Genomic DNA, 18,979 nt, shown 5'->3' on the forward strand with positions numbered 1-18,979 from the left:
CTGGTGATGTGCAGGTTAGGTGGATTAAGCCATGGTAAATGTAGGGTTACAGTTTGGGGTTGAGGCTGTGTGGGATGTTCTTCAGAGAGTCAGTGTGGACTTGTTGGGCCAAATGGCCTCTTTCCACATTGTAGGGATTCTAAAATTCTGCTTGTATTCCCTTCTGTGTGTGCTCATTTCAAGGTTGCTACCTGGTGGCTGCCTGATTGACATTCAATAAACTAGTGCTAAATATCTCAAAAATTAAATTTACACTTAATGTAACTGACATTTAAAATTCCAATTATGATCAATTTTAGCCAGATTGTGATGGCAAAACAGACAAAAGAGGCGATCAAAGGAACCATAACTGATTTAATGAGCCATTCGCAGTTTCATTGTACCGGCTGTGAGTACTTAGCTTAATCTTTGAGACAAGCATATGCTACTGGCAGGATCAACCAGGTTACCAAACCCAAAACTGTTCACTGGCCAACTGGCGCCCGAGGCTTCCCCAGCCTGACACCACCTCCACCCGGAAGTCATCCTGGCACTGGGTTCAACTCTTTTGAAATTCAGCCTCTCATCTGACCCAAAAGCAAGACACCCCGGTACCAATGGGTCAGACGGAGCATCACCCTTGCGGGAGAAAGGGTAAGCACATGCAAGCCAAAACAAGATGTGTACACAAGCTCAGAGGAGAGAGTGGGAGCTCCACCTCCCTGGCACCTGTCTCGAGCTCCTGTCCACCACAATGTCCTGTCCAGCCACAATATGACCTCCCAACTCCTAAACTCAGTGGTCTGACTATTAGAGGAAAGCATACTAAATGCCTTTTTCACTATCCTACCTACCTGCGACTCTACTTTCAAGGAATTACAAACCTGCACTCCAAGGTCCTTTTGTTCAGCAACAGCCTCCAGGAGCTTACCATTATGTGTACAAGTCCTGCTCTGAATTGCTTTTCTAAAACATAGCACCTCACATTTTTCAAATTTAAACTCCATCTACCACTCCTTGGCCCATTGGCCCGCCTGATCGAGATCCCACTGTACTCCCTGGTGACCTTCTTTGCTGTCCACTACACCTCCAATTTTGGTGTCATCTGCAAACTTACTAACTATATCTCCTACGCTCACATCCAAATCAATTATATAAATGATGAAAAGCAGAGGACCCAGCACCAATCCTTGTGGCACACCAATGGCCACAGGCCTCCAGTCTGAAAAGCAATGCTCCACCATCTCTATCTTCTACCTTTGAGCCAGTTCTGTATCCAAATGGTTGGTTCTCCCTGTATTTCATGAGACTAGATTAAGTTAGATTAGATTAGATTACTTACAGTGTGGAAACAGGCCCTTCGGCCCAACAAGTTCACACCAACCCTCCGAAGAAAAACCCACCCAGACCCATTCCTCTACATTTACCCCTTCACCTAATACTATGGGCAATTTAGCATGGCCAATTCACCTAACCTGCACAATATTGGATTGTGGGAGGAAACCGGAGCACCTGGAGGAAACCCACGCAGGCACGAGGAGAATGTGCAAACTCCACACAGATAGCCTGAGGCGGGAATTGAACCTGGGTCCCTGGTGCTGTGAGACAACAGTGCTAACCACCGTGCCACCCAATTTAACTTTGCTAACCAAGCTACCATGAGGAAACTTGTCGGAAGCCTGACTGAAGTTCATATAGATCACAGTCACCACTCTGCCCTCATCAATCCTCTTCGTTACTTCTTCAAAAAACTCAATTAACATTTGTAAGACATAATTTTCCATGCACAAGGCTATGCTAACTATCCCTAATTAGTCCTTGCCTTTCCAATTACATGTAGATCGTGTCCCTCAGGATTCCCTCCAACAACTTACCCACCATCGATGTCAGGCTCACCGGTCTATTGTTCCTTGGCTTTTTATTATCACTTTTCTTAAATAGTGGCACCATGTTAGCCAACCATCAGTCTTTTAGCACCTCATCGGTGACTATCGATGACACAAATGTCTCAGCAAGGGGCTCAACAATCACTTCCCTAGCTTCCCACTGAATTCTTGGGTACACCTGATCAAGTCATGGGGATTTATCCACTTTTATGCATTTCAAGACATCCAGCACCTCCTCCTCTGTAATACAGACATTTCTCCAAGATATCACCATCTATTTCCCCACATTCTATATCTTCCATGTCCTTCTCCACAGTAAACACTGATGCAAAATAGTTATTTAGTATCTCCCCATCTCCTGTGGCTCCATACATCGGCTGCCTTGCTGATCTTTGAGGAGTCCTACTCTATCCCTAGTTAACCTTTTGTCCTTAATCTATTCATAAAATACCTTTGGATCTCCTTAAACCTATTTGCCAAAGCTATCTCATGTTCCCTTTTTGCCCAGCTGATTTCCCTCTTAACTATACTCTTACTGTCTTTTTAACTCTTCTAAGGATACATTCGATCTCTGCTGTCTCTGTCTGTCATATGATACCTTCTTTTTCTTAACCAAAACTTCAATTTCTCCAGTCATCCACCATTCCCTACACCTACCAGCCTTTCCTTTCACCCTAACAGGAATATACTGACTCTAGACTCTCATTTTTGAAGGCTTCCCATTTTTCAGCCATCCCTTTACCTGCGAACATCTGCCCCAATCAGCTTTTGAAAGTTCTTAGGCAAAAGTGAGGACTGCAGATACTGGTCATCAGAGTCTAGATTAGAGTGGCGTTGGAAACACACAGCAGGTCAGGCAGCATCCAAGGAGGAGGAAAATCAATGTTTCGGACAAAAGCCCTTCATCACGACTGAAGTTTTGAAAGTTCTTGCCTAACACCATCAAAATTGGCCTTCCTCCAACTTTGAACTTCAACTTTTAGATCCGGTCTATCCTTTACCATCACAATTTTAAAACTAAAGCGCTATAGTTACTTGCCTCAAAGTGCTCCCCCACTGACACCTCAGGCACCTGCCCTGCCTTATTTCCCAAGAGTAGGTCAAGCTTTGCACCTTCTCGAGTAGGTACATCCGCATACTGAATCAGAAAATATTCTCGTACACACTTAACAAATTCCTCTCCATCTAAGCCCTTAACTCAATGGCAGTCTCTGCTTATGTTTGGAAAGTTGAAATCCCCTACCATAACCAGCTGATTATTCTTACAGAAAACTGAAATCTCCTTACAAATAAACTTTAGGAACTTGAGGCGGTCAGTGTGATCATTGGGGGAAGTAGTCTGGTTAACACTGATGTCATGGAAAGGTCTCGTTCACTTCACTACCTGAGGACAGATGCTTATCTACAGGAAAGCCAATTGTCACTATGTGAGTTTACTTATATTAACTCCACATACAAATACGTATAGACAGAGACTCAGTAAAGAAGATTGATTATGCCACACACTTGTTCTGCACCATTGTCTAACAGGGGGAAGACCAGAATCTAAATGGTGGTAATAATGAAACACCTGTCTGTACACACACACGTACATCTTTTCTCACCATCAACTCAGTTAACCAAATCTCTCATATCTAATTCCTACGGCCTTGTTCCCAAAACTACATTCCTCTTTTCCTTCCTGCTTGACATCCACGCTTCTCAAGTCCAGAAGAGAATAAGTCCTGTTAAAAGAGGTGTTGACAATTTGTTTACTCATTTTGCAATGTGGTTGCTTTCAATCAGTGGAGGTCGGGGTGAAAGGTGCTGTTTGTTCAGAAAGCCAAAAGCCTCAGAAATTCCTCATGTGACCCTGATAACAACACTAATCCATGCCCATGGAAGAATCTATCTGGAGGTGGACTATACTTCAAAGAACACTACTTTGGTTGTCAAATATTTTCTGGCTTCTGATGTTTGTGAAAGTTGATATATAAATGAAAGTTCTGTCCTCTTACAGCAACATTCTGCTTCCTCAGAACTGGAAATTTGAAACCCATTGATGGAGAATGTATCCAGCTACAGTGACACTGACCAATAAGTTCTGTTTAGGACTCTGGCTGTAGGTTCGTGAGTGCTTCAGTGAGTAGGAAGATACTAAGCTCACAGATCAGGGAATTCGGTAAAAATAAAATTTATTGGCGATTCTAAATATATACAAGATTAATAAACATCAGATGAAAGTAATCACATTCTAAACCTTGAATCAATCAAAATAACAAAATGCTTGAAAATAACTAAGATCTTTCCTAGAACATAAAACGAATCTTGGAAGCGTGTATGTTGAATATATCACACCATGATTATATTGAGATACAATGGCCTGAGGGAATTCAGGTCTGCCGAGATTCACCCTTACTCCTTCACCATACCAAGGACAATCATTCTCCTGGACAGTATTCCCATGGTAATAATGAAACACCTATCTGTACACACACACGTACATCTTTTGTCACCATCAAGTCAGTTAACCAAATCTCTCATATCCAATTCCTGCGGCCTTGTTCCCAAAACTACATTCCTCTTTTCCTTCCTGCTTGACATCCACGCTTCTCAAGTCCAGAAGAGAATAGGTAAATCACAGCTACTCTTCACAAAATTAATTTTGTCCTTGTGGAAAATTACGTTCCAGCTGTACAGAGCTCTGTTTAGACCCTATCTGGAAAAATGAGTTTAGTTCTGGACACAGTACTTCAGGAAAGTTATATTGGCCTTGGAGGAACTGCACTGCAGATTCACCAGAACGTTCCAGGGCCTCAACTGGTTCAATTTAGATAACAGGTTACACAGGCTGAGTTTGCATTTGCCTGAATGTGGAACATTCAGGGATAATCTAATTGAGATGCTTAAAATGATTCATTGAGTTGACAGAGAAAACCCACTCCCCATCGCCCATCTTTTAACATTCCCTCCTTAAACCTTCTGGTATTTATCTTTCTTTTTTTATTTCACGCTATCCTCATTTCCACTTCTTTGAGCAAACTTTTGATCAAAAGACCAGAAGATGAAGGAGCAGAAGTAGCCCATTCGGCCCATCAAGTCTGCTCTGCCATTCAATGAAATGGTGGCTGATCTGACAATCATAGAAGAATAGAAGAATACAGCCCATACAGGCCCTTCGGCCTCAAATCCTCAAATCTATTTTTCCTGCCTTTTCCCCATAACATTTGATTGCTTTATTGGTAAAAGTCTGTCTTTCCCAGCCTTGAATATACTTAACAACTCATCCTGAACAGCCCTTACAGAGAAGCATTCACAGATTCACTATCCTCCAAGAGAAAAAAATTCCTCATCACTATTTTAAATGGGTGATTCCTCAGTCTGAGATTTTCCCTTTGATACCTGGAGACTCACACATGGGAAACTTTTCCATATCTACCCTGTCAAACCCCTAAGAAACTTATATGTTGAACATATCTCCTTTCATTCTTCTAATCACCAATAATACAAGCCGAACTGATTCAAATTCTCCTCATAATGAAATCCCTCAATACCTTGGAATCAACTTACTGACGCTTCTCTGAACTGCATCCAATGCCAGTATATTTTTTTTATATATAAGTACACCAAAACTGTTCACTCTATTTGTGCTGAGATCTGACTAGTGACATATAATCTTAACAAGACTTCCCTATTTATATGATAAACCTCAGAATGTTTTACTATTTTCAGCTGCTCTGTAAATGTAATCTAGTGTCCTCTCACATTCCCTCCAATCCTCAAGGTACTGATCTGGAGTACAGATTTGGATATTGACTGGCCTCTAGTGTTTTAAGCAAGTGGTCATGCAGCATGTGGTGACCCAAGCAGTGAATGCTGTCAGACAATGGACTGTCACAGCCAAGTCATATCCCACCCTCTCCCTGACTTCCCAGCTGGGCTTACTAATGAGGAATGGGATTCCTTGCTGATTTCTCCCATTTCATAGACCAGACATACTGAGGCTAATTGAGCTACCTCTGTTACAACCCCAGGAATGGCTCCCCCTCCCCCAGTGCTAGTCGATCCCAAGCTGAAGCCTTTCTAACCACTGAGTATTTGATTGTGTTCTTGGTCAGAGTGAGAGTCAGTGTGTGACTTGTACCTGACACTGCACTGAAAGGAAGCTGAGTTTTTACAGACACTTCTACAATACTGTCTCCTTTTGATGATGTTTGATGATCTAGTCAAAGGTTCAACTGACCTACTTCAAATCATTAGCTCAATGGAGGGAGAGGTTCAAGACAAACGCTGCTGAGACAGACAGTACTTTGGAATTACCACTCCCTTGTGTGAACACTGGAGGGTAAACAACACAGTAAACTCTCAGTGCAATGGAAGCAAGTGACCCTGTTTCAAGTCTATGTAGCGATGACAGTGTCTGGTGAGACAGGAGGAGGATGTGGTGAAACAATGCTTGCACATCACACGGGAAGGATTTGTTGCTGTGCAGGTTCACTGATCTTCCAGGAGCTTTGCGAATTATTTAAATGTTTTACTGACACAATTTCTGCCTTGCGATTATGAATTCATGGATGGGGAGATACATGAACCATGTGAAAGCCTTCTTGGCCACCTCAGATCTAAAAGGATTCTCTATGTGAATCTGCTACTGTTCCAGGAGGGTCAGAGACTTCAGGAGAACACTTAAACCATTTGTGGGTCGTCTGATGAACTGAGGCTTTAACAAGTTGGTGAAGGCTTTCTCTCACAGCTCCTGTCTGAGCAGCTTCTCCTCACAATGTTAGTGTCAGTGTTTCATAAGCATTGATGACTGGGTGAAGGCTCAGTCACAGATTCACATTTGTAAGGCTTTTCTCTGTGTGAATGTGCCGGTGATTCAACAGGCCCGATAACTGTGCAAAGCCCTTATTACACACCTCACATGTGAAAGCTTTCTCTCCTGTGTGGAGGCGAAGGTGTTCACGGAGAATAGAGGACCGTGAGAATGATTTGTCACACTCTGTGCATCTGAATGGCTTCTCTCCGGTGTGAATGCGTTTGTGTGTGTGAAAGTGGGATGAGCGTGAGAACGATTTGTCACAAATCTCGCATTTGAATGGTTTCTCCCCCGTGTGAATGCGTCGGTGTTGTATGAGTGTTGATGACTGTGTGAAGGCTCGGTCACAAACTTCGCATTTGAAGGGCTTCTCCCCTGTATGTATCCTCTGGTGTGTCAGGAGGTCTGATAATTGGACAAAAGATATCTCACAATTCTCACATTTGAAGGGTTTGTCCTCTGTGTGAATCCTCTGGTGTGTAAGAAGCCTTGTAGATGTTGCAAAAGCCTTATTGCAAACATCACACTTGAAGTGTTTCTGCCCTGTGTGCACTGCCTGATGGACCAGGAGATTCGATGACTGCGTGAAGGATTTGTCACACACTTCACAGGTATACAGTTTCTCTCCTGTGTGAATGCGCTGGTGAGCACGGAGTATCGATGACTGTGAAAATGATTTGTCACACACCTCACATGTGAATGGTTTTTCCCCTGTGTGTATGCGTTGGTGGGCACGGAGGTTTGAAAAATGTGAGAATGCTTTGTCACACACCTCACACATGAACGGCTTCTCCCCTGTGTGACTGCGTTGGTGAAGTCTGAAGTGAGATGAGCGTGAGAACGATTTGTCACATACTTTGCACTTGAATGGTTTCTCTTCCATCTTGCTTCTCGAGTTTATAGTTGATGCAAAAGTTGCATCTTGTACGTTGGGAAATCTTATGAGACTGTGCAGTCTTCCTCCACATCACACTTGAACTGCCTCTCTCCTGTTAGAAACGTCAGTGGTTCATGAGGCTTCATGAATGATTGAAGCTCTCACCACACTTTGAATTCACTCATACTTCTTTCCAGCCTCACCCTGACTGATCACTCACAGCTGGCTGGTTCTGATGGAAGGCTCCACAGCATTGACTGGATTCAGATCTGATGATATGCGAAAGCTCCCCCCGACGCAACTGATTTTCAGATGATGGTTGGTCTTCGCTGTGTTGGGCTTTGCTGCGAAGGGATGTCCTGTCTTCCCACAGTCTTGCAGTTGTCCCTTGGGTGATGGTTAAGATCTATCTGCAGTGACTATCCTCTCTATATTCTCTGGTGTCATAAAGTGCAATCCTTCTGTAAAACAGGAAAAGGAAACATGATTTTCTCCAACTCCCTTTCCTCCTTTGCTCATCAGTTATAGACAGTTAGATGTACCACAGCCAGTCCCCTATTTTGTGTGTGTATGTGTGTGTGTGCGCCCGTGCGTGCTTGGGGCGGGGGGTGGGGGCAGATTCATATGTAATTCCTTTCTTTTTCCTCTGTCACACACCTTCTGTTTCCAAGAGGTACACTGGATACTGAGCAGGCCCAGATAATGTGGCTATTTTCTTTCCTCCACCCAAACACCATCTTCCCAGACAAGATCAGCACAATGGAAAGTCATTCAGGTCAAACGTAAAACAGGCCACCATTTCTCTGTGAGCTCACACCACTGAATTGTATCATTCTGGAAACATCACAGATTCCTCTGTCACCATCCCTGGAAATGTAGCAATTCACTGGCACGTGGGAAGTACTCAATATTGGCTGCATGGAGTTGCATGTCTTCACGTCAAATAAGTTTAAGAAAAATTACCACTCCCCTCCCAACTGATGAATGAGGACTTCACTGTATTCTTCATTATCAGAGACGTGAACTGAGGACAGAACCCAAAGCTGGGTGTCCATCAGATGCATTGAGCCATCAGCAGCAAGACTGTATTCTACTACAATCGAACAGTCTGGCATAGCCCTCATTCCATGGTTATCGTCAAATCAGTGGATAGACATCAGCAATGACCTTATTGATGGCAAGGTAGGGTTGAAGGGCCAAATGGATTACTTCTACTTTTAAGACAGATATGTTCATAACAGAAAACATTGAAAGCTGAGGGTGTTGTTGATCTGGTTCCTGTAAAGACTATAATGCTGCAGAAAGCTTAATATTCAAATATAACTGTAACACAGGTGACTGGTTTTGTGAGAAATTGAAAAGGGTTTTCTTTTCTGTAAAAATTGCTGCAAAGTATGTTTACTCAATGTTAACATTTCAAGTCCAGCAACTCGTCATCAGACAAAGGTCAGTTCTGATGAAGGGTCACAGGACTCAAAGTGTTAATTGTTATTCTCTCCACAGCGCTGGAGAAACTCAGCAGGTCTGACAGCATCTCTCTATTTTTGTTTGCTTCAGCTCGGCAGCATCCATAGTTTTATTTTAATGTTTAGTCAATGTTGCTTTTAGGTTTTTTTTGTTAGAATAAAAGCCCTAGAATGGGAAATCATGTAGTCCGATGATTTTTCAGTGGTCACTAGGAATCAAGATCTTTTTAAAATATTAAACAAAAACAGAAATTGCTGGAAAAGTTCAGCAAGTCTGGCAGCATCTGTGGCGAGAAATCAAAGTTAATGTTTCGGATCCAAAGATCCTTCCTCAGAACTCATGGTAGCGAGGAAAATGCTGGTTTTTATGCAGAAGATAGGGTGGAGCGACGTGGTAAGAAGTACATGATAGGTGGAGGTAGAGCCCAAAGAGAGAGAAGAACAATTGAACAGACAAGCGAGTGGATAACAATCAGCCTAGGAAAATGAGCAGCTACAAACGGGAACAATTAGAGGCTGACATGGATAGTGTGTATTGGAAGACCATGTGATAACAAGGCCTAGTGTGTGAGGATTGAGTTAGGTACATGGGAGAAGGTGCCTTAAACTCTAAAATTGTTAAATGCAATATTGAGTCCAGAAGGCTGCAGGTTTCCAAGCGGAAAACAAGGTGTTCCAGTTCTTCCAGTTTGCACTGAGCTTCATTGGAGCACTGCACAGCACAGTGGCTCAAAGGTTAGCACTGCTACCTCACAGCGCCAGGAACCCAGGTTCGATTCCATCCTTGGGTGACTGTATTGAATTTGCACATTCTCTCCCTGTCTGCAAGGGTTTTCTCCAGGTGCTCCGGTTTCCTCCCACAGTCCAAAGATGTGTCGGTTAGGTGAATTGGCCATGCTAAATTGCCCAATTGTGTTCAGGGATGTGTAGGTTAGGTCTATTAATCACGGGTAAATTTAGAGTAATAGGGTAGGGGAATGGGTTTGGGTAGGATACTCTTCGGAGAGTCGGTGTGGATTTGGGTAGGGTACTCTTCGGAGTGTTCGTGTGGACTTGTTGGGCCGAAAGGCCTGTTTCTATACTGTAGAGATTCTATGATTCTATGCAGTAAGCTTGAGACAGATGTTGGCTGGGGAACAGGGTCTCCTTTTTTTTTGTAGATAGAACAGAGGTGTTCTGCAAGCAGTCACACAGATGATGTTTGATTTGCCCAATACAGAGGAGATGACACTGTGAACACTGAATACAGTAGACTAAATTGTGTAAACTGCTGCTTTACCTGGAAGGTGAGTTTGGGCCGTTGGATAGTGAGAAGGGAGGAAGTAAATGGGCAGTTGCAGGGGAAGGTGGTATGGGGCTGGGGTTTGTTGGGAGTGAAGGAGGAGTGGATCAGGGTGATGTGGAGGGAATGGTCTTGTGGAAGGATAACAGGGCAGGAGAGGGGAATGTATGTCTGGTGGTGGCATCCTGCTGGAGGGGTGGAAATGGCAGATAATAATCCTCCAGATCTGGATGCTGGACAAATGGTAGGGGAAGCCAAGGGGGACCTCATCACTGCTGTGGGAGGGGATGAGGGAGATCTGTCAGACCTGTCAAAGGGCCTTGTCAACTAGTGCTGGAGAATGGTTGGCTGAGGAAGAAAGTGGACATTTCAGAGGCCCCCTTGTCGAAGTTGGCATCATCACAACTGATGCAATGGAGACAGTGGAATTAGGAGAATGGAATACAGTTTTTACAGGAAGCAGGGTGTGAGGATATATAGTCAAGTTAATTGTTGGAGTCAATTGGTTTGTAGTGGTTATTGGCAGCCAGCCTATCCCCAGAAATGGAAACAGAGATATCGTGGAAGGGAAGGGAGGAGTCGGAGATGGACCAGGTGAAGGTGAGAGCAGGATAGCAATTGCAATCAAAATTGATAAACTTTTCCAATTCTGGACAAGAGAGGTAAGCAGCTCCAATGACATTGATTTCCCAGAGAAAGAGTTGTGGTTGGGAGCTGGAATTAGACTGGAACAAACAATGTTCCACCTAACCCATAAAGAGAGGCGTAACTGGGGCCTATGCTGGTAACCATATATTTTAAACATTTTTAAAATGTTAGTTGTTTCTACAGAACCTGAGAAGTCTCTCGAAAAACACCATTAGAAAAAGGTCACCTAAAAATGTAACACTGAAGTTGTGGGATCTTACTGTGCACTGATTTACTGTCAAGTTTCCTACATTGTAATAGTATCCACACTTCCAAAAATCTCATTACCTGTAAACTGCTTGGGGACATCTGGTGGTTATGATAAGCTCTATATAAATGCAAGTCTTTGTTCTCTTACCTCAGGTACTTAAATAGATCGGGTGGTAGGTGGCTTAAGAGAAATTTAAAAATAACAGGAAACATCCAGATCACAACATACAGAGAAAACTGACCATTCCCAGTCCACAGGATAATAACCAGCTCCGAACAAACACACACACACGACTCAACAAGACAAAATCAAGAAGAATCCTCAGACATTCTTCATCTCCCAGATGATGACATCTCAGCTTCCTAAATTCAAGTATGACCAGCAACAAAACTCAGTCTGGAAATCAGAAGGGAAATGCTTTCAATAAACACACTCAATGTCCAACACACAGCTCCAGTCAAACAGTTCAGCACAAAGCACCGAGTAAACAGCTCTCTCAGCTGGATCTTCTCACACAGCATAAGGGACATTTCCACCCCTGATTACCCACAGGATAGTCAGACTGCCTGAAGGTTGGTGTGGATATTATGGGATACGATTTATATAAAAGCTGCTCCTTCACTCACCATCTCCTCACTTGGTTTTCAGTCCCTATAGGAAGTGAATCAGCTCTGGAAGAGGAAGAGGGGGGCCGAGCCCTTGCGCTGAGTGCGAGCGCAGCGTGGCTCGGCATTTGTGGGTTATGCTTTTGAAGTGTTATCTGTGTTTCTTCGTTTTTCCGCTTTTTAGTAAGAAGTTACTCGAATGTTTAACTTTTTAAACTTTATTCTCCTTATGTTTCTGCTTTTTAGCGAAGATCCTATACCTCGGCACAATTAAATCGAAGATGGCACGGTCACCGGCTACTTGTAAACTTTTCATTGTACTCATGTGAGTACATGTGTGAAAAAAAAACGTATTTCCAAATTAATTGAAAAGGCTATAATGGGAAAAGTGGATGGGTTCTCTGATTGACGTCTCTCACAGCCAATCCAAATATTCCTGGAGCAATATGCATTTCTTAAACCTAACGAAATGGAGGTGACAACTTTGAGCTGCAAATGAGGTGGGGATTTTATCTCGCCATGGTCAAGATTAGATTAGATTCCCTACAGTGTGGAAACAGGCCGTTCGGCCCCACAAGGCCACACTGACCCTCTGAAGAGTAACCCACTCAGACCCATTTCTCTCGGTCTAATGGACCGAACACTATGGGTAATTTAGCAGAGCCAATTCACCTGACCTGCACATCTTTGGACTATAGGAGGAAAGCAGAGCACCCGGAGGAAACCCACGCAGACACGGGGAGAATGTGCAAACTCCACTCAGACAGTCGCCCAAGGCTGGAATCGAACCTGGGACCCTGGTGCTGTGCTAATCACTGAGCCATCGTGCCGCCCCATTGACCCATCTGAATAAACCCCACTGATTGCAACTGCTGTCTCAGTTCCCTGTTTGTAAATGGGTTTGACATGGGTTTCCTGTGTGGGAATAGTGTTCTTCATCCTTAGAGGCTTTTAAACTGACAGTAGGTGTGTGAGATATGTAGCCTTGGATGTGATTGACAGCAGGTCAGAACAGTAATTGCCAACATCTTCTGCAAATCATCACTTTGAAGAGAAAAGATAGTTGGAAACATAATGAAATTAAAGCACTGAGGGTGAACAGAATATTTTTTGAGAAAGGTCATAGACTCATAGATATATAATGATGTAAAGCACAGAAATAAACCCTTTGGTCCAAGTCATCTATGTCGACCAGATGTCCCGCACATAATCTGGCACTACCTGCCAGCACCCGGCCCATATCCCTCCAAACCCTTCCTGTTCATACAGCCATCCAGATGCCTTTTAAACGTTGCAATTGTACCAGCCTCCACCATGTCCTCTGGCAGCTCATCCTGTACACTGTACCACCCTCTGCGTGAAACAGTTGCCCCTTAGGTCTCTTTTATATCTTTGCCCTCTCACCCTAAACCCATGCCCTCTAGTTCTGGACTCCCCCAACACAGAGAAAAGACTTTGTCTATTTACCCTATTCATGCCCCTCATGATTTAATAAACCTCTATAAGTCATAGAGTCCTAGAGATGTACTACATGGAAACAGATGCCTCGGTCCAACCGTCCATGCCGACCAGATATCCCAACCCAATCTAGTCCCACCTGCCAGCACCCAGCCCATATCCCTCCACACCCTTCCTATTCATATACTCAATAAATGCCTTTTAAATGTTGCAATTGTACAAGTCTCCACCACTTCCTCTGGTAGCCCTTTCTATACTCATACCACCCTCTGTGTGAAAACGTTGCCCCATATGTCTCTTTTATATCTTTCCCATCTTACCCTAAACTATGCCCTCTAGTTCTGGACTCCCTGACCCTAGGGAAAAGACTTTGTCTATTTCTGGAAATCCTTGCCCCTCATGATTTTGTAAACCTCTATAAGGTCAACCCTCAGCCTCAACGCTCCAGGGAAAACAGCCCCAGCCTGTTCAGCCTCCCTCTACAGCTCAAACCCTCCAACCCTGACAACATCCTTGTAAATCTTTTCTGAACCCTTCCATGTTTCACAACATCCTTCCGATAGGAAGGACATCAGGACTGCATGCAATATTCAAAATGCAGCCTAACCAATGTCCTATACAGCTGCAACATAACCTTCCAACTCCTGTACTTAATATTCGGACCAATAAAGGAAAGCACCTTCTTCACGATCCTATCTAAGCTGCAACTCTATTTTCAAGGAGCTATGAACCTACACTCCAAGGTCTCTTTTTTTCAGCAACACTCCCTAGGATCTTACCATTAAGTGTATAAGTCCTGCTAAGATTTGCTTTCCCAGATTGGCACCTGCATTTCTAAATAAAACTCTATCTGCCATTCCTCAGCCCATTGGCCCATCTGATCAAGATCCTGTTGTACTCTGAGGTAACCTTCTTCACTCTCCACTACACCTCCAATTTTGGTGTCATGTGTAAATTTATTAACTACTTACTACTTGCAATTCTTATGCTGACATCCAAGTCATTTATATAAATGACAAAAAGTAGTGGACCCAGCTCTGATCCTTGTGGCACTCGACTGGTCACAGGCCTCCAGTCTGAAAATCAGATTTAAAAGAGAGAGGGACAATGTCTGAAAAGAGGGAAATATGAACAATCTTAGTGAACAAGAGGACCAGGACGGGATGTTGTATGATCAGCAGTTAGTGAGAATCAGGTCAAAGGAACAGGATCTCATAGACAACATGAGATCATGAGGGGAGACAGGGAAAAAAAGATACAAAGTGTTCAGGATTAGGACAGTGGGGAGTATTAATGGAAGTTTTCTCAGGTGGGTTCGTGAAAGAGGGGAATATGGCAGAGGCAGGCGATGGGATTGTTTCAATCTTATTTCCCTGATGAGAGAGACCATTTACCAGAGATTTAAAGGCAATAATGGTATGATTAGTAAGCTGAGGCATATTTTTTTCACCCAGAAGGTGGTGAGGTATTGGAACTTACTTCAGAAACCGCTATCATTCTTAAAAAAAGACATTTGGGTATGAGCTTGAAGGAATAGCTTGTGCACATTTGAAATAAGAGTGAAATAACTTTTCTACAATCACACCATCCAGCAAATACTCACAGGGAAAGTACAGAGTGGATTACATTCGGAGTCAAGCTCTGTCTCAACTGCCCCTGGAATGTCAGGTTAATCTGGGTCATTCTCACACCTGGATTAGGAACAAGACTCACCTGCCAAAGTCATTCAGAAGTTCCTACATTACTGACCTTAATGTCAATGGATGTCATGTTTGAAGCAAGACGTTGGCAAATTGGGAATCACCAGAAATAACAGTTCGAGAACACACCATAGCTCGATTTCACTGAGGAATACCATAGATTTTCAGATGGTTGCTGTTTGCTCTGGAGTGTGGCTGCACTTGAGCCAGTGAGATTTAGGATAGCTGTGTTTTTGCTTGATGTGGGGATCCTTTATCAATATCTAGTCTATAAGTTGTTCCTCTCTCTTAACAGTCTACCAGCTTTGCTCCATCACTCTCACTTCTCTTGATAACAGGGACTTTACCATCTTTCACAGCTTGAAAAACCCAGACACAAAGCCAACGCTGACACCTACAGCTCTAACTAGTTTCCACTTTAAATGGAATCAAACTTTCCAGCCGCCAATTTACAGGGGGTAATTAATTCGCACACAGCCTTGGGACTATATCACTAAGAAGATGGCTCTGACAATAATTTTTTCTTTCAATGTTCAATAATGTTCGGCTCCCTGTAACTTGAAATGATAAACCTATTGACAGAGAAAGTATCCCATCTAGAGTAACACTGACCAGTATATCATTTGTAAGGTCACTTCGTATAGGATCCTTAATGTTCCAGTGAATAGAAACACACTAGGCTGCCAGATAATGTAGTTTGTTTTAGATTTTAAAAAGTATGTTCAATTACAGGTTAAACATCTATACAGGAGATCAAACAAATAACAGAAAAACAATAACTTAATATTCAGCTTACGCCAAACTTTAAATTAATCAAAATAACAAAACATTTGAAAATTCTTCAAGCTCTTTCCCAGAAAATGAAATGAAACTTGGAATAGTACAGGATTAAAATATCACAGTTATTACAGTGAGATATGGTCTGTGGAGACTCACCCCCACTCCTTCACCATACTCGGGTCAGTAGGCCTCCCAGTCAGGACAGTACACACATTACCCATGGTATTAGTCAAACACACATCACCTGAAGAGGATTTGTCGATAAATCACCAAGTAAAGACGGCTGATTCTATCCCATACCCTCTCCTGAAAGCTGGCTCACTTTATGAACAGAAACCCGCACAACAGGGTTTACACTGTCAGAATACAAGAAACACATTTTTTTAGAATATCCCTGTGCTTTCGTCTGGCTCCCAATTCTGATTGTCAGAAATGACACCAAACATCAGTGACATAGGTTGCAGTTTGGTTCTGTAATACAAACCCACCAATGGTTACACAGTGACCACATGGGTTCATAGACCAAACAGTTTTCGTTCCTTTCCCAGGTGAGTCAGACAGTGCATTCTAATTTGCAACTGTTTGCCCTCCATTGATTACAATGCTACTGTAGCCTCCAATCTGGTTTAACCATTGCTCATATCCATGCATTTTATTCTGTTTCTTCCTGATCAATTTCCTTTACGGTTCAGTCTAGGGGCGAAAATTTGGTACACGACTGGTTTAACCTTCCATCACCAGATTTGACTGGATCACGTCAAATATTAATGGTCCTGCTTTCCTTTGCTCAGTACTCCAGGACCCTCCCAAATAGGAACAATAATCCACAACTTCTCCTTCCCAAAAGCATTATATGTCTTGTGGAAGTTGTACAGAGCTCTGTTTAGATACTATAAACAACTTGCACACTAAACTGGGGCAAAATGATTTAATTATGAGAACTTGTCACACAGACAGAATGTGCATTCCTTTGAAAGTGGAAAAGTAAGGGATAATCTTCATGGAGGTGTTTAAGATGATTAAACAAGCTGATGGAGGGAAGCAGTTAGAGAGAAAGCATTTCTCTGGTGGGAGAGTCCAGCACAGGAGCACAGTAGTAGATCCATGGCATGTGGGGGTGATTCCTGAGTGTCAGTGATAGAGTGAATACCTCATCACACTCACATTTAAATAGTTTCTCGCATGTGAATCCTCTGATGCAGCAGGAGCTTTGATGAACTGGAGAAGGATTTGTTGCAGACATCACATAAAAATGGCTTCTCCCCAGTGTGAATGCGTTGGTGCACACGGAAGCTCGATGACCTTGAGAATGATTTGCCGCATACATCACACGTGAATGGTTTCTCACCAGTGTGAATGCGCCAGTGACTGACCAAAGTTGATGACTGGGCAAATCCCCTGTTACACACCTCACACTTGAAAGGTTTCTCCCCAGTGTGCATGCGTTGGTGCACACGGAGGTTCCCCGACTTCAAAAATCCTTGGTCACACACCTCACACTTGAATGGCTTCTCCCCGGTGTGGATACGTTGGTGTTTTAGCAGCAGCGATGACTGTGTGAAGGCTCGCTCACACACCTCACACTTGAAGGGCTTCTCCCCCGTGTGAATCCTCTGGTGTATCAGGAGATCAGAGGAACAGGTAAAAGATTTTTCACACTCCGTACACTTGAACGGTTTTTCCCCTGTGTGAATCCTCTGGTGTATCAGGAGGCTTGTAGACTTCAAAAAGGTTTTATTGCAAACCACACACTTGAATGGCCTCTCCCCTGTATGAATACGTTGGTGTGTGCGGAGATTTGATGATACTGAAAATGATTTGTGGCATACCTCACATGTGAACGGTTTCTCACCCGTGTGAATGCGCCGGTGTTTCACCAGAGCTGATGACTGTGTAAATCCTCTGTTACACACTTCACAGGTAAATGGTTTCTCCCCTGTGTGAATATGTTGGTGATTCACAAGCGTTGATGACTGTGTGAATGCTCGGTCACACACTTCACATTTGAATGGCTTCTCTTCCATTTAGCTGTTTATTGTACTAACTTTGTATATGAGATGCACCTTGTGGGTCAGGAAATTGTGTTGAGCTTTTGGAAACCTCACACAAACATCATTGCGCCTTCTTCCTCTAATCTCGTGTTAAACACATTCGAGGCCTTTCTAATGTAAAAGCCTTTGAGAATGAAGAGTGTTACTCCCACACTAGAAATCCCTGTCAAATATTTACCAGGGGAACTGAGAGAGCAACTGCAATAAATGAGGTTTTACTCCAACGGAGCAAAAGCAAGTTTAAATCCCCACCTGATCTGCTGCTCAATGTCACCTCCATTTCACTTGACAGTTTCCCAAGCTTCGGGAAACTCACGTTGGTCCGGAAATATTTGGATTGACTGTGAGAGACGTCAATCAGAGAGTCCACCCACTCTGCACATTGTCTCCTCTTCCTCTTCCAGAGCTGGTTCACTTCCTATAGGGACTGAAAACCAAGTGAGGAGATGGTGAGTGAAGGAGCAGCTTTTATACAAATTGTATCCCATAATATCCACACCAATCTTCAGGCAGTCTGACTATCCTGTGGGTAATCAGGGGTGGAAATGTCCCTTATGCTGTGTGAGAAGATCCAGCTGAGAGAGCTGTTTACTCGGTGCTTTGTGCTGAACTGTTTGACTGGAGCTGTGTGTTGGATATTGAGTGTGTTTATTGGAAGCATTTCCCTCTGATTTCCAGGCTGAGTTTTGTTGCTGGCTTATTTATGAATATGAGAAGATGAGGTGTAATTGGGAGCTGGTTATTATCCTGTCCACTGTGAATGATCAGTTCTTCCTGTGTGTTGGACTCTGGGTCGTGCTTATCTTTTCAAATTCCTCCCAGATAACTTGGCAAAAACAATGACTGTAGATGCTGGAAACCAGATTCTGGATTAGTGGTGCTGGAAAAGCACAGCAGTTCAGGCAGCATCCGAGGAGCAGTAAAATCGACATTTCAGGCAAAAGCCCTTCATCAGGAATTTAGGCAGAGTGCCTGAAGGGTGGAGAGATAAATGAGAGGAGGGTGGGGATGGGAAGAAAGTAGCATAGAGTGCATTAGGTGAGTGGGGGTGGGGATGAAGATGATAAGTCAGAGAGGAGGGTGGAGTAGATAGATGGAAAGAAAGATAGGCAGATAGGACAAGTCATGGGGACAGTGCTGAGCTGGGGGAAGGGGAAATGAGGAAACTATTGAAGTCCACATTGATGCCCTGGGGTTGA

General features: G+C 43.3%; 1 pseudogene; it reads right to left on the bottom strand.

Moving 5' to 3' along the window:
• Positions 1-403: 403 nt before the first annotated feature.
• Positions 404-17,753, bottom strand: LOC140455506 (uncharacterized; annotated as a pseudogene).
• Positions 17,754-18,979: the final 1,226 nt, after the last annotated feature.

Source organism: Chiloscyllium punctatum, chromosome 30 (genome assembly GCF_047496795.1).
Source record: "Chiloscyllium punctatum isolate Juve2018m chromosome 30, sChiPun1.3, whole genome shotgun sequence".
Taxonomy (NCBI): Eukaryota; Metazoa; Chordata; class Chondrichthyes; order Orectolobiformes; family Hemiscylliidae; genus Chiloscyllium; species Chiloscyllium punctatum.